Raw genomic sequence first — 13,067 nt, 5'->3', positions numbered from 1 at the left:
CATGAGAAGTGGCAAAAGGAAAAATATTTTCATGGAAGAGAATGTCTCTAGAAGTTAAGACTTTTTAAGTCTCTAGATCATAGAGTTAGTAGCATTTTTTAGTCATGGAGTATCCTAGCAGAATGTATTTGAGTACTCTCTTGTGGAATTTGAATTTTTAGGAATCGAGATTAGTGACAAAACATAGACACCCAAAGGTTCTGAAATGATTGTAGGAAGGGGTAGTATAATACAATATTTGCAAAGGTGTTTTCCAGGCTAAGGTTTGTGTTGGAAATCTATTTATCAAAAAAGTAGCTGTCAAACTGGATTTTTTCAAGAATTTTATAAGAAATGAAGCTTGAAGCATTAGTAATCTAGCCACATTTCAAAGATGCTTATGTATCCTTTCAATTCGACCATTTTGTTGTGTGGTATAAGTACATGATGTTTGGTAAATGATTCCCAGATATTGACATAATGAATGGCACTCTTGGTTAACAAATTCAAATCCATCGTCAGATCTTAGTATTTTAATGTTTTTGTTAAATTGAGTATGGATCATTCGACAGAATGTGGCAAGAGTAGTAAGGACTTGGGATTTATGTCTAAGAAGAAATACCCATAATGATTTATTGTGATCATCAAGAATTGTTAGAATGTAACTGCAATTAGATATAGTATGTTGTTTGTATAGTCCCCACATATCTATATGAACTAAATGAAAAGGAGCTAAGGGTTAGGAATCACTAAGAGGAAATGAAACTCTGGGTTGTGTGGCTAAGGCACAAACATCTCAAGCAACATCTAAGGAAGCATAAAAAAATGTTAAAATGACCCAGTCTCTTGTGCCATACATTTACATTATAATGAATTGATGCTGAGCAAGATACATCAGTGAAAGATAAAGAGGACATCTTAGGTACTCTATGAGTGTGCTGCTGAAAGATATAAAGATTTCTGAATATAGAAGCCTCAATCAAAATCTCTCTAGTAGCCTGGTCCTGCAAAAGACAAGAATCTTGATAAGAAGAAAAAGCATAGGAAGTATTTTTGCATAGCTGACTCACAGAGAGCAAGTTTGTTGAAAAACTATCTATGTATAGGATAGAATGCAATGTGATTTTGTTGGATAGCTGTACAATTCCAGTGTATAACACAAGTTTTCTTAAACCATCAGGTAGGTGTATGGCTTGAAAATGTGACGGCTTGGAATAAAACTGAAAGAAATTAAGCATTACATGCAAACTCATCATCACATTGAGCAAAGAATGCAAACTGAATAATAGGATCTAATAGCATGTCCTTATGTTTCACCACTTTTAACAATTTTGATACAATTTCTACAACATGTGCATCTGCGACACCCTTCTGCATGGTCATTATATTACCATGATTAGCATCCACAGTTGCTACTAGACCTCTGCCAAGTACTCCTTGTTTCTTTTTGTCTTTATCAGCTAAGGACTTATACCAATTTGGTATGCCATGCAATTCGAAACAAGTGTCCATATATGTAGCAGCGTGTATGAAAGAATCGGTATAGCACGGGAACGTAGCAGAAACGTGAAATAAAAATTTTAAAAACAGCTCAAAGGGGTGTTCCCTTTGAAATTCTCGGGCGTTCGATATCAAAATCATAATAATAAATATATAACCATGCTAGACATGTGGCTAAAGGATGAAACAAAAGCATGAAAGTACACATGAAATGTTACCTTTTATATTTTTAGATGAGCAGCAACGTGCATTGCTTCCCTTTTCGTTCTGCTTTTGTGCAGTTTAGGATCCAAATTAGAATCCCTCTAATTTTTTCACACCATACTATGGAAAAAAATATAATTCGTTAGCAATATAGAACAAATATCAAGAAGGCAAAACAACTCCAAACAAACACTATTATTTAGTGGTTTTGGATTGTTTTATGTCCTAATTTGATTCGAATTCAATATAGAACAAAAGGAGAATATTTTGAGAAAGGAAAGGAGCAAAAATTCGTGGCTCATGTGTTAGGGTATGTTGGATATGTGTGTAGTTTTGTATATTACATACAATTGAAAAATTCAAAATTCAATAACTACCAAATTTGCCTCCAAGACAACCTATACACACACATGCGTATAGCCTTCAACCATGATTAAATAACACTTCTTTAATCTTTATTCAGGTCCTAAAAAGTAATCTTGACTGCTAACCAGTGGCTTCTCGATACACTCCGGATATCCACTGTTATGCTTCAGACCACATACCTATGTTGTCAACGACAAAAGACATAGAGGATGTCAAACATCTTTCTATGCTCCTACTCAGTCCACTAAGACTGAGTCTTGGACAGCTTAACCTTATAATAAGGCAAGGAATAATATTTGTGCTTTAGTGTTTCCCAAGATCTTCACATCGTTCCAAATGAGTAAGACGTTCACACCTAAAACACTAGGAACACAACTAAGCTCCTATTGTCCTTCCAACTCATTCTCGACCTGAGTTATATCCTGCATGACCTTGTCTAAACGAATATTCCAGGTTCAGGAAGTTTCAAACCTATTTGTACTCGATGTCGAACTTCATGGCTCCAAGCTATGTACCCAACCCGATATCCTACATCGCTTCTCCCTACCTTTTTTTATCATAATCCAATTGATTGGTCAGACTTAAAAATTTGTACCTATTACGTAACTTAGATGTTCTAGTCTTTGAATGACCACATCAAAGACACAGTCATCTTTTGCCAGATCTAAGATATAGCCATCATATGCATGCGACTGTCGTTGTTCCTCAAGTCCAAGGACTAATCCTGTATTACCAAATCTGGGAATTTAAGTCATACCGAACAAGCCTCCAAGACATTCATCTGATTATTCCCGCAAGTCAGTTCAATCAGTTAACAACCTTGTTAACTATTCCACTAAAATTGCATAGACATCTCATGTCTGTCGCTAATGAAACACGATACTCATCCAATGAATGTAATACTTAGTGCAAGTTTCTATAGGACTCTCAATTCCCAGTCTCGAGGTCCTCGACTTGAAACGTATCAGAACAATCATCACAAGTTGGTTTCACAGCTGCCATCTAATGTGCAGCCCAACTACATTGGTCATTCAATTGGTCTGTGGGCTTTTGTTGTGACGTTAAAACATGTTTCAACATAAATAGTAAGCATAACAAACATATAGTACCATAGATGAATGCTTACTACATTCATTAAGATAATATCACATTCATAAAGAGTGCTAAATGGTTCCCAAAATCGCCAATCCAATTGACTTTCTGGTCACCTAATGTAACAGTGTACAGATCAAACTTTTTGTATCAACAATTGGTTTCTTCTTTTGTGCATATTTATCGCCACCCTATCTCCTATTCTCCTTAAGGCAAGTTGATAAGCAACTTGACTGGTAGAATCAGCCAAATTGATGTGGACAGACCTCTGTTTATCAGCTGCAAAAAACATAGAATAAGCTTTTCCAATATCTGGTAATGGATTTATCATTAACACCTGACTATGTTCACTGTCAAAGGCATTATGTAGTCCTATGAGAATCTGCATCAGTTGCGTTGATACACACAAGTCCGTAATAAACTTTTTTATCCCACAAGAACACCCTCCCCAGGTGCAGTTAGGCGTAAGAGCCAAACAATTGAGTTCATTCCACAATGTTTTCACCTTTTTAAGTGAGCAGTGAGGGATAGATCTCCTTGTTATATAGAGGAAACCTCTCGCTGAATCTCATAGATAAACGACCATTATATCCGGCCTGCAATTCTAGCCAGAATTCACACGAAGAACTAGTTTACATAAGAGCTTCAACAATCTCTTTAGAGATTGACTTCCAAAGCCATGAAGTGACCATTAGAACTACTCGTCTCAACTATTCAAAATTCGCAGATCCAACAGCTGGACGAGGAAATGTACCATCAATAAAATCGAAAGCTTGCAGCCAAGTGAAATGTGTACTTCTATGCTCCATGCCAGAAAACTGATTCCATCTATAGGTGATGAAGCTAAAACAAATCCTGAGTGGTTTGATGGATGCAAATAAAGCACCGCCTTCTCATATTGATTTAGTTTCCTTAGCTCAAGAAATAGTTTCTGTTGTACCTGTTGTTTCCGCCATAATCACATAGTTTTACTAGCAACTCAACTAGATGTAAATCGCAGTACACAAATATTCAATATGCAGAGACCTTCAAGAAGAAGGCTCTGATACCATATTGAAATTGGTAGATTAAGAGAGAATTGGAAGAGAGAAGAAGATGAAAGCCATATTCAGAGAGAAAATTTGTACTTGGTTATGAAAAAATCTGACATCGTATATCAAGGAAGGAGGAAATCCTCGCTTAAATATCGAAGATGCACTGCCTCAATTCCAACTAACTTTGACCGTTTGCCCAATGATGTGGACTAATAAACAAGAGAACATATGACTCAACATTACACCTCAAGAAGAACAAAAACGTGCAAAATGAAAACATGACTTTGGCTACTAATCAAGTCTTCATCCCTTGTCCAAGACATCTGCAAAAGTACCTGCACCCTCACCTTCTTCCTCAAGAATAGCTGCAGCTGCATCATTATGAAATTCAACACTCATTCATACTTATATAGATATGTAGAAGTAAATAAAAGTATAATTACTTCCCCATTTTCGGTAAAATAACCAAATTTTTGGATATATATCTAAGGGCATATTCACCCTAAAAGAATCTAGATAAAAATAAATAGGGGGTAATGAACTTGACGAATTACCTTTTCTCTCTCTAGATAAAAATAAATAGGGGGTAATGAACTTCACGAATTACCTTCTCTCTATCTCTCTCTCTCTCCCTTCCTCTCTCTCTCTTTGGTTTAAGGTGCCCGGTGGGGTGTTGGGCGAGAGGGATTGAGAATAGTGCAGTAGTGAATAATTTTCATGGCATGTAAACATGCCCTAAGAAATTAGTTATTTATTCATGTTTATTTACTTTGGGTGGAGGAAATTTTTCACTCAAAATCTCTATAGGTAGATTGTTTTATTTTAAAATATACAGGGATAAATTGTTGTTACTTTGTTTATTGTAGGTAATTTATTCATTTCCAATATTACAAAGACGTAAATTGCATTAAACCCTTTTTCTATATGAATTAGCTGGTATATAAGGGGATTCATTAGAAAACACTTGTCCATCAAAGAAAGTTTTTTAATTGGATAAATTGTATAACATTCCCTGTGTTTTAAAAATTTTGGTAAAAACTGCCTTGTGTAAAACAAATAGGCAAAAAATCCTTTTTGTTTTGTAAAATAATGCATATTCTCTCTTTCCATTAATTGTCATTAACGGCCTTAAACTTTTTACTGAATTACTTGTTAAACATTTTTATGATAGCTATTGATCGTGGATAGTTAAAATAAAATTTTCAAATTTAAACAAATATAAAAATGTATTCTTTATTTTTATTTATATATAAAATTATATACATACTATACATATAATATCATATATATAAAATAAACAGAAGCAGAGATGGGTGCCGCTCACAATGCCCCCAGTGCAAAAAGGGTGAAGCGACAATCGCCCCTTCAAAAAGTGGGAGATGCGATGTCGCCATATGGGGACGATAATGGTCTCTCCTTAAAAAGGGGCCCAGGCCGTCGTCCACTCCTCGCCCCTCCAGAAGTGGGAGACGCGACATTGCCCAGATAGGCACAATAATGGTCTCTCTTTCAGAAGGGCCGATGCACTGTCGTCCCCTCTTCTGCGTGATTACGGTCCCCCCAGATCCAAGGCGACGGTGATCGCGTAGTGCAACATTTATAGTGCCCTGTTGCGAAGTGGTGAAAAAATGGTCTAATGATGTTTTTTTAAAAAAAAAAAAATCAGTTAAATTTATGTAATCTTTTAAAATTTCAAAAGTAATAAAAATATATTAAAATTTTATTTAAATACGATAATTTTAATTAGATATTTTTTTTAATAAATAATATAATTTAAGTAATTATGATATAATATTCTATTTAAATATTTAATCAATATATTTTATGAGTAAATTAAATATATTGGGAAAAAATTAAATAAAATAATAATTTGATTTAGGTAGTATTATAAAATTGTATAATTGATTTTAATTTATATTTATATAAAGGTATAAATTAAAAAAAATGAATTTTAGTGCATTAAATTTTGTATTGTGTTTTCTAAATTCAACATTGTTGGAATAGGCAACCAAAAAGTCAATTAGATTGGCGGTTTTGAGAACTATTCAAGCGATCTTTACTTAAGTAATACTATCCGGATGAATAGGGTAAGTATTCATCTTTGGTGCATGTGTCTGTTATGCTTACCAATTACGTTAACCTCTGGTTTGACGTCATAACATATATCCACACACCATTTAATAACCTATGAAGTTAGGATGCGCATTGGATGTCGGATATGAGACCAATTTCTGAGAGTTGATCTAGATGAGGACCTTGAGACTGGCAATCGAGATTCCTATTTGGACTTGCACTAAGTATTGCATTAAGTGTTTCATTGGCGACAAACGTTACACGTCTATGAAATTTTACTTGGTTAGTTGACAAGGTGGTCAACTGATTGAACCGACTCACAGGAATCGTCATATGGAAGTCCTGAAGGTTTGGTTTGTATGATCTGAGTCTCCGACTCCGATAGTACAAGAGTAGTCCTCAGACTTAAGAAATCACGATGTGCATACGACGGTTGTATCTTAGTTGAGCGCGGTGTCTCAGACATAATCATCATAGGCCTTGTCCTTTGCAATTGGAATATGTACCAAGGATGGTAAGTTCTAATAAGAGGATTTTTCCCTTATCAGTATGTGATAGAAGTATCTCCTATGCACTTGGAGATGCGTTCACGCCTTATGAACCTATGACCACAGTGATTGATTGAATGGGAAAAGAGACCTATATCGATCAATTAAGTGTAGCGCAGTCTTGAGTATTAAAACATAGACGCCTAGTCCAAGATGAGAACCGACATTAAATTCCATACCCTACACTAAGGTCGGGAGTCGGTAGACGGAAGGACTGTACCCGTATGGACTTTGAAGCCTCAATGTTCTACAGACATTCACCTAGTCTCTTGTGCCATGCACCGTTGCTAGACGGCCACCCATGGTAGAGGGTTCTCTTGATCAAGGGTTGATCAAAAAATTATTAGTAAATTAGATTTTATTAATAATAGTGTTGGACACTAGCGCAAGTCTAGCTGAAAGGTGAACCTAAAGAGTCACACTCAAATCAGCAAGAAAGAATAATGAATTAATTTCAATAAGGTGTAAGTAATTGGATTACTCACACATAGGGCTCCATTGGATGGATGGCTCAAGTTTAAATTAATTGGATTAATTTAAATTGGTCTTGTCTTTATTAATTAATGAATGAATTTTATTAATTAATAAAGAGATAATTTGGGCTTGAGTATTTAATTGGATTAAATACCTAGTGGGCTCAATTGTATGAATTCTATTAAATTGTATTTAATTAAAATTTTGGACATTGTATTTATTTTTAATAAATTCAGCTCACTCATTAAGGCCCACTAGCAAAATTGATGGAGAGAAAATTGCACTTTTAGAAAGTGCTATCTAGGTTATGTATCTAGACACATTCTTATTCATCTATTCAAGGCATATATATTAGTATTTTGTATAACTGTTTAGGAAATAATTTCATTGCACAATACAATACATAAAAGAAAAACGCCCTCCCTCTCTTCCTAGTTTCAGCCGCCTCTCCCCTTCTCACTAGGTGAGAGTTTTGGTTTTGATTCCTTCAAGAAAAGGGATCAAAGTCTCATTTATTTCGGTGTGGTGTAATTTATTTTTGGAGGATTCCTACGTTGGAATCTCGAATAGACAAATTCGACGAAGTTGCCCGATTGGAATCTTGAAACTTTGAGAGGTAAAATTCGATTTTACATTTATGCTTCACCTTCTTATTTTCCCAACCATAGCCTTTAAAGTGGTATCAGATCTCTGTTCCATGTAAAAGTTATTGGTTTTATGTGATAAGCATGTTAACGTGTTTTAACGGTTTTTTCAAGTATGTTTTAATTGCTTACTTCATTGATAATTATGTGTAGAAATTAACTTGTTTAGTTTTGTAATAAATTGGATGATTTGAGTGTGAGAAAAGTATTAGATTTTTCTATAAATGCTTTGTTTTATTTTTAATGTAATGTTTGGAATAAAAAATAATTCAAAGAAACACTGTAGCAGCGCACTGTCAGACCGCGTCGCACAATGTGTGCGTGCCCTGCGCAGGCGTGCACACAGGTCGTCTGCACGCGAGCAGCATAGTGTCTAAATGGAATAGAGGCAAGCTGCACATGTTTGATCATCCTTTTAATTGAAATTTTAAACGTTTATTTTCTATAGACGCTGTAAGCGTGTTCCTTTGTTAACAATAATGGTGCAGCTTGCCTATATCTTTTATGCATAGGATGCACAGCTATGGCATGTTTGGAATAGAGGCAAGCTGCACTATTATTGTTAACAAAGGAACACGCTCACTATTTTTCTCTCTCACGAGTTGTGGGGGGCGATAGTTGAGGTGTGATTTGGTTGATGGTTGAGCATGACACTAAGTAAATATTAGGCCTGTAATGGACTTCGATCTAAATGATTTTTTGATCTGTCCTGGCCATCCATCCATAACAATGTGAACCACTACCCATATGTTATCTCACCAGTTGTGGCACATTTGGATTTGTAGAAAGTTGAAATATTGTTATGAACAAAGGAATACGCTCCAGTTTTCCCTGTCTTATGAGTCGTGGGAGGCGACAATTGAGGTGTGATTTGGTTGATGGGTCGAGCTCAACATCAAGTAGCATGATTCGCTTAGAATCCTCAAGATCATGTTAAAAGGTGAGGCAAAATATGAGAATTTCATGGAATGAGACTGGTATTGGATACCTCCCATGAGCCTTTTTCCTTGTGAATCATAAAAATGGGGCATGGAAAATTGTGTTTGTGGATCCCAAGCCCATTAAGAAATAATTTTCCGAAACCCCACTTAAGAGTGGTGGTCTTTTGTAGAACTAATGGGAGGGGTTATTGACTAAAAGACCAAGTCTTAACTTGAGAAATATTACAACAATCTACTTATTTTTCTGCTTTGCATTTTGAACCTCTTCCATTAGGTCTAGGATCTTTTTTCCATTATATTTTTTATTTTTATTTAATAGAACACATTAATCAATAAATTGGCTGTGAAATCTGAGAATTGACCTCGATTTTTGGAACCTGACTTCTGTCATGAATAAGCCACTTCTATTAAACTAGCGAGAGGGGTTCTCACCTGAAGAATATTTGATGTTTAGGATTAAGGCATCAGGACAATCGTAAGGTCCACAGCATCTTATTTGCTTCGATGACCAATGAGCAGTTTGACACGTTGGACATTCTTGGCTAAATAATCCTCCACATAAAATGAGTTATGGGGCATCAAATCGGCATATTAGATATGCCGCGATATAAGCATTTCTCAAAGCCAAGATGAGTGATGGTTCCGGATGCTGAATGAGCAAGAAGGATGGAGTAGAGTCATCCGCTGCAAGTGCTTTCAGGCTCCTGTTGCCTAGTTGGGCGAGGGTAAAGGAAATGAAAAAATGGTTTGGCAGTCAAGAGTTACACATAATGTTTGCATAAATTGCCAAGGGGCATTGGAAGAGGGAGTGTCATGAACTCCTCTTCACCCAAGCTATTGCATTTATTATTGAGCAACATGATTGCTAATCCTACTACCTAAGTATTACATACTTGCTTTAGAAGTACGTTTTTGCAAATGGCTTGCAGAAATGAAAAGGAGTAGAAATCTAAAACATGTAGTCTTAGAGCTAGGCAATGGCTAGGCCATTGCTACAAAAGCTATAAGACTAAGTGGACTTACCCATTATTATTTATGTTAAGATAGTATACAACTATGTAACCCAACATGATCAAGGTTTTTTAGTCAATTGTTGGACAAGTTGGACTACAAACTTGATCAATAAAAGTTTCTTTTATTTGACGATGAGTTTGCTGATTATAAATTATCATACTCTATTAGTTTATGTATGATCATAACAAATGCCTTAATCAATAGTCAAAAAAAAAAAACTTACAAAGAATGGCATGCATAAACTAGACCATATTCCTCTTAGTTAGGGTAAGTAGGTTGGTAGATTCGAAGAGTTTAGCAATAGATAATTTGTTTACTAACTTATAAATCCTTCCTAATATTGAAGAAAATCGTGAAAGCACTTTGTGGGACAAAGTATGCTTGTCGATCTGTTTGATTAGATCCAAATAGATATCTGTAGGTCACTAAATACATAAAGACCAGTGGAGGTTTCACAAGTCTAACGACATTTAGAATGTTAGGGGAATTAGACTCGAAGTGGAGAACCAAGTTGGTTACGGACTCAAACGCTTCGATTGGATCGAGGTGGTGTGTATTTAGTAAGAGTTCTTGATGTATCTTAATGAGAATGGAATTCTAATTCAGTGAAATTCTTCCTGTAAAAGAAGATGTTGAATTATCTCTAGTGAGAAAGAAATCAAACTTTAATTGGACCTGGTTTCATCGGTGTTTCACTGAATTACCTGGCCCATCTAGATATGGACTTTTAGAAACTGTCAAGTTGAAAAACATGGCATTTTCTTAAGGTCGTGATCTAGACACCATATTTGATATGGATTGGCAAACCCGTGTCTACAAAAGGTCTTGAGTATGAGGAATGATCCTGCGTACATCACGGGACTAGTGGGAGGCAAACTAGGATCGTAGTCTGATTTGTACAGGTTTGTTATAGAATAATGCTAAAATCATTTATAATCAAATCTTCACTGACTATATTTCAGTTCTACAAAGGACGATCTGGAAGCTCCAGTTACCTGATATGTAAGAGTTTCTTAATCTAACCGATAAGGAGAAGGGATGTAAGACCTCCATCCAGATAAATTACTTGGATCCATAATATCTTGTATGGAGTTCAAACCTAGTTTGAATGTCCTGTACCTAGAATACTTGTTTTGTCAAGTTCTTGAGGTATATGACTCGGTCAAGAATAAGATGGAAGGTCAGTGAGAGCTCAATTGTGTTCGTAGTATTTTAGATGTTAAAAACGTTTTGATCATTTGGATGATAAAAAGATATCGTGGAACTCTAAAACCGAATATTGTTCACATAATTCTCCATATACGAATTGGATTTCTATCTAGAAATAAGCTATCTAAGATTCAACCATGGTAGACTGAACAGGAGCTTAGATGTTTGACATCCCCTACTTCTTTATTGTAAGTAGCATAGGAATGTTGTTCGGTGCACCATTTCCAATGTTGCTTATGCTTAAGCATAACAACAGATGTCGAGTGTACACTGACGAGGCAATATACAGTTGTTGAAGAGCAATCTTTAATACTAGAATAAGGATCAAAGAAGAGCTCTTAACACAAATCAATAGGAGTTGATTCTGGAAGGCTATAGCGATAATAGCTTCCAGCGTCATATGAATAATGTTCAGTCTCAGATTAAGTGTATATTCAAACTTTATGATGATGTGGTAATTCGGAAAGGTTCCAAGTGGAATACCACAAGGAGCTCCGTCGTGAAAGTTGAATGTATGGCAACTTTAGAAGTTATATCGGAAAGTGGTTAGGAATGAAAATTACACCTGATTGTTGGGTGTACTAGCTAGCATCATCGCCTGCTTGGAGCGAAGTTAGGAAGATGCCACATGCGGTTGGACCACAGAATATCGACAGAAGTTACGATAGACCCATAAGACCGAATCGGTATTGCAGATTGCTCATGATTAGGTTAGTCTGAAAACATGAGTAATTGATAGCTTAGGGTTGGTCTGGAACGTTCCAAGTCAAGGACCTCGAGACTGGATATCGAGATTCCTACTGAGACATGCACTGAGTATTGCATTCATTATATGAGTTTCGTGCTTTTCGGCAATAGATGTTGGACGTCTATGCAATTTCAATGGGTTAGTTGACAAGATGGTCAACCGACTGAATTCACCCTTGGGGATCGTCATATGGAAGTCTTGAGGCTTGGTTGGTATGACTTGAGTCCCCGACTTCGATAGTATTGGAGTAGTCTTCAGACATGAGGAATCACGGCAATCACGTACATACTATGGTTGTATCTTATGAAGGATCACATGGTACGGCCCACGAACGCGCTAGCGAAAGCGGTAATGAAAATGCATATAACAATTAAAATTAAAGCGGCAAGTAAACGAATCCAAGGGGTCTACCCTTGGAGTTACCGCGGGTTTGATGTAGTATGAAAATTATGCAACAATAAAATATAACCTTACGAGGCTATGGTTGAGAAAATAAAAGGAGAAGTATAAATTTAAATTCAAAATTTACCTCTTAAATTTTTAGCTTCCAATTGGCTAATTTCGTTGAATGTCCACCTGAGATTCCAACGTTGAAATTCTCAAAAGATGATCCACACCATAGCAGAATAAAAGAGGTCTTGATCCTTTTCTAGAAGGAATCCAGACCAAAGAGAGGGGCGGTTGAATTGATGGAGGTAGAAAAGGATTTTTGTTTTTTGTTGTTGTATTGTATAATAAATTATTACTCTTATAATTATACAAAATATATATTTATATACGTTGAATAGATAAACAAGAATGTATCTAGATACATTTTATTATCTACATGGTAACTCTTCAATCCATTCCAAATAGAGAAGCATGTAATTATGACCAAGCTAGCACTTTCCAAAAATACAATACTTTGGTCAAACTTTCCCTCCATCAATTTTGCTAGTGGGCCTTAATCATTGGGCTGATTTTATGTAAAATAAATTCAAGATCCAATAAATTTTAATTAAATCCAATTTAATAAAATTTATTTAGTTGAGCCCACTAGGTATTTAGTTTAATTAAATACTCAAGCCCAAACTGTCTCTTATTAATTAATGAAATTTAATTTCTTAAATACAGACAAGCCAAATTTAAATTAATTCTATTAATTTAAACCTGGGCTTATCCATCCAATGGACCCCTACGTGTGAGTAATTAAATTACTTACACCTTATGGAATGAATTCAAAATTAATTCCTTGTTCTTTT

The sequence above is a fragment of the Sesamum indicum genome, linkage group LG6 (assembly GCF_026168435.1).
Source record: "Sesamum indicum cultivar Baizhima isolate 11 linkage group LG6, ASM2616843v1, whole genome shotgun sequence".
Classification (NCBI taxonomy): Eukaryota; Viridiplantae; Streptophyta; class Magnoliopsida; order Lamiales; family Pedaliaceae; genus Sesamum; species Sesamum indicum.
The sequence above is the reverse complement of the archived record's forward strand: the minus strand, read 5'-3'. Positions refer to the sequence as shown.